Raw genomic sequence first — 2,444 nt, 5'->3', positions numbered from 1 at the left:
GTGTTTAGGAGGTGAGGTTCTGCAGCAAAGCTTCCTGATTCTAGTCATAGCAGGTTATTTAACCCTTTTGTGCCTAAGTATCTTTACACTTAGAAGGGGTACAATTCATACCCTATAGGCGGGTTGCTTGAAGCACTTGCTGATGACCATATAGTATTACAGCCTTCAATATGGATTACAACTCAATGTAAGCAAACCAATTGGATCAATAGGTAGCAATATGATAAATGGAGAAAAGGCTAATGTTACCCAAGATTTCATCTTGCTCAGACAGATTCACAATCAATACTCATGGACGCAGCCATCAAGAGATCAAATGATGCATTGCATTAGGTCAATCTGCTGCACAAGACCTCTTTAAAAGGTTAGAAAGCAAGGATGTTACTTTGAGGACTAAGGTGCACTTGAACCAAGCCATGATCTTTAAATGGCTGCATATCCATGTGAAAGTTGGTCATTGAATAAGGAAGACCACAGAAGAGTGGACGCATCTGAACTCGGGTGGGGGTGAAGACGATTGAAAACGCCATGGACTGGCAAAGAACAAACACGTGTGCTAGAAGAAGTACAGCCAGAGTGCTCCTTAGAGGTAAGGATGGCAGGAATTCTTCTTTCATACGGAGCAGGACATCATGCTTGGTAAAGCAGCGAAAGAGAGGCCAGCTCTCAAGGAGATGGATTGACACAGTGGCTGCAACCGTGGGCTCAGACATAAGAACAGCTGTGAGGATGACACTGGACTTGGCAATGTCTTCTTCTGTGTACATAGGGTTCCCATCTGTCAGAACTGACTGGACAACACCCAATAGCAACATCAGAGTTGCTGATGGAAGGATTAAATGAGTTACTACTTGTGGGACACTTAGATCAGTATCCAGAACGTCGCTTCTGTGCTGTCATGTTCATTTTTATTACCAACGAACCCAAGTTTCACCTTTACTACGTGAGTTGGGGAATATCCCCTTAACTTATTTGTGCCACAGGTGCCTTACTGACAAGACAGGCCCCGACTGTGAAGAACGGCTAAGACCTCTGTGTGATCTACCCTTGTTTCATCTCACAGCCCGCTCGCCCTCTTCTCTTCCCACAGGAAGTCACACAAGCCTTTCAGTTCACAGAATGCACTGCACACCAGCCCACCCCAGGGCCTTTGCACATGCCTGCTCCTCTGCTTTTAAGACCATTCCCTTGTCTCTTTCCCTGGCTTTTGTATTGCTTCTAGAAGCTTCTCTGGACCCTACTAGTCGATATTGGCTCTGTCTGTTGTAAATTCTCCTAGCATCTTATACGTCTCCCTCCTAGCACTTACCGTAAAGGACATCATTAGTTTATTTTGTACCTAGTAGTTGGGTGTCCACCTTCCCAACTAGACCATGATCCTCACAAGGACAGTGGTCTTTCCTGGCTTTTGCATCACCATCGATCCCTTATACCTGGTGCAGTGCCTGGCAGAGAGCCCGTACATTGCCATTGTCAATTTAGACTCATGGAACCCCGCGTGTCACAGAACCCCATGCCCTAAGGTCCCCTTGGCTATAAACTTTATGGAAGCAGATTAGTAGACTTTCTTCTGTGAAGCCAGAGTAAATACTGAATAAATACATCGTGCAAGAACATCGAGGGGTCGCTATGAATCAGAATGGACTCGGTGGCGGTGAGTTTGGTTTAGGAGCCCTGATGCCACAGTGGGTTACCCATTGAGCTGCTAACCCAAAGGTCATCAATTCAAAACCGCCAGCTGCTCTTTGGAAGAAAGGCGAAGCTTTCTACTCCCAGAAACACACGGGGCAGTTCTACTCTGTCCTATAGGGTTGCCATGAGTTGCAATGGACTTGATGGCAGGGAGCTTGTTTGTTTGTTTGTTTTTAATGCTCACAGTAGCTTTCCTCATAATGGTCAGAAACAGGAGCTAACCAAAATGCTGATAGGGTGAACACTCTGTGGAAATCCACTTCCCCATTAAACCGTTATCATCAGTCTGATTCCAATGCATGGCCACCCCATGGATGGAGCAGAACTGCCCCACGCGGGGTGGGTGGCTCGTGGGTTTGAACTGGTGACCTCTGGGTTAGCAGCTAAGTGCTTTAGTGTTTGTTTGTTTTTGGCTATTGAGAAGATTGAAGGCATCTAAGGTTGGGTTTCATTATTGGAAAATTCTTCTTCACCCTTCATAGACTCTCTCCGGGAACAAGCTGGAAGGACGTCAAACACCTTCTCGCTGAGATGGCGGCAGACTCTTTAGAGCGGGAGGTAAGCCACAGTCGTCGCTGGTCTCTGTCCACACTTTTGCCTTCCACGTACGCGTTCAGCCTCATTCTGGGGGGTGGGTGATGCCCTGTAAGTTGTCGGTCCTACGTGAAACCACTCAACACCACTTGAAGCCGATGTTACCTCTTCTTCCACTCGGGCCCCACCAGTCATCTCTCTAGGCTCAGGAAGTAGTT

At 46.9% G+C, this 2,444-nt stretch overlaps 1 long non-coding RNA gene across 1 annotated transcript in view; it reads left to right on the top strand.

Annotated features, from left to right (window-relative positions):
• The window catches only part of LOC123521208, a 184,481-nt gene extending 182,247 nt beyond the window's left edge, over positions 1-2,234 (top strand). The window contains exon 4 of the long non-coding RNA XR_006679676.1: positions 2,175-2,234. This is a non-coding gene — a long non-coding RNA (uncharacterized LOC123521208). The remainder of the gene's footprint in view (positions 1-2,174) is intronic.
• The last annotated feature ends 210 nt before the right edge of the window (positions 2,235-2,444 follow it).

This window comes from Echinops telfairi, unplaced genomic scaffold (genome assembly GCF_000313985.2).
Source record: "Echinops telfairi isolate 266 unplaced genomic scaffold, ASM31398v2 ScPeMD7_5;HRSCAF=22, whole genome shotgun sequence".
NCBI classification, from domain to species: domain Eukaryota; kingdom Metazoa; phylum Chordata; class Mammalia; order Afrosoricida; family Tenrecidae; genus Echinops; species Echinops telfairi.
This window is presented reverse-complemented; position numbering and strand designations above follow the sequence as displayed.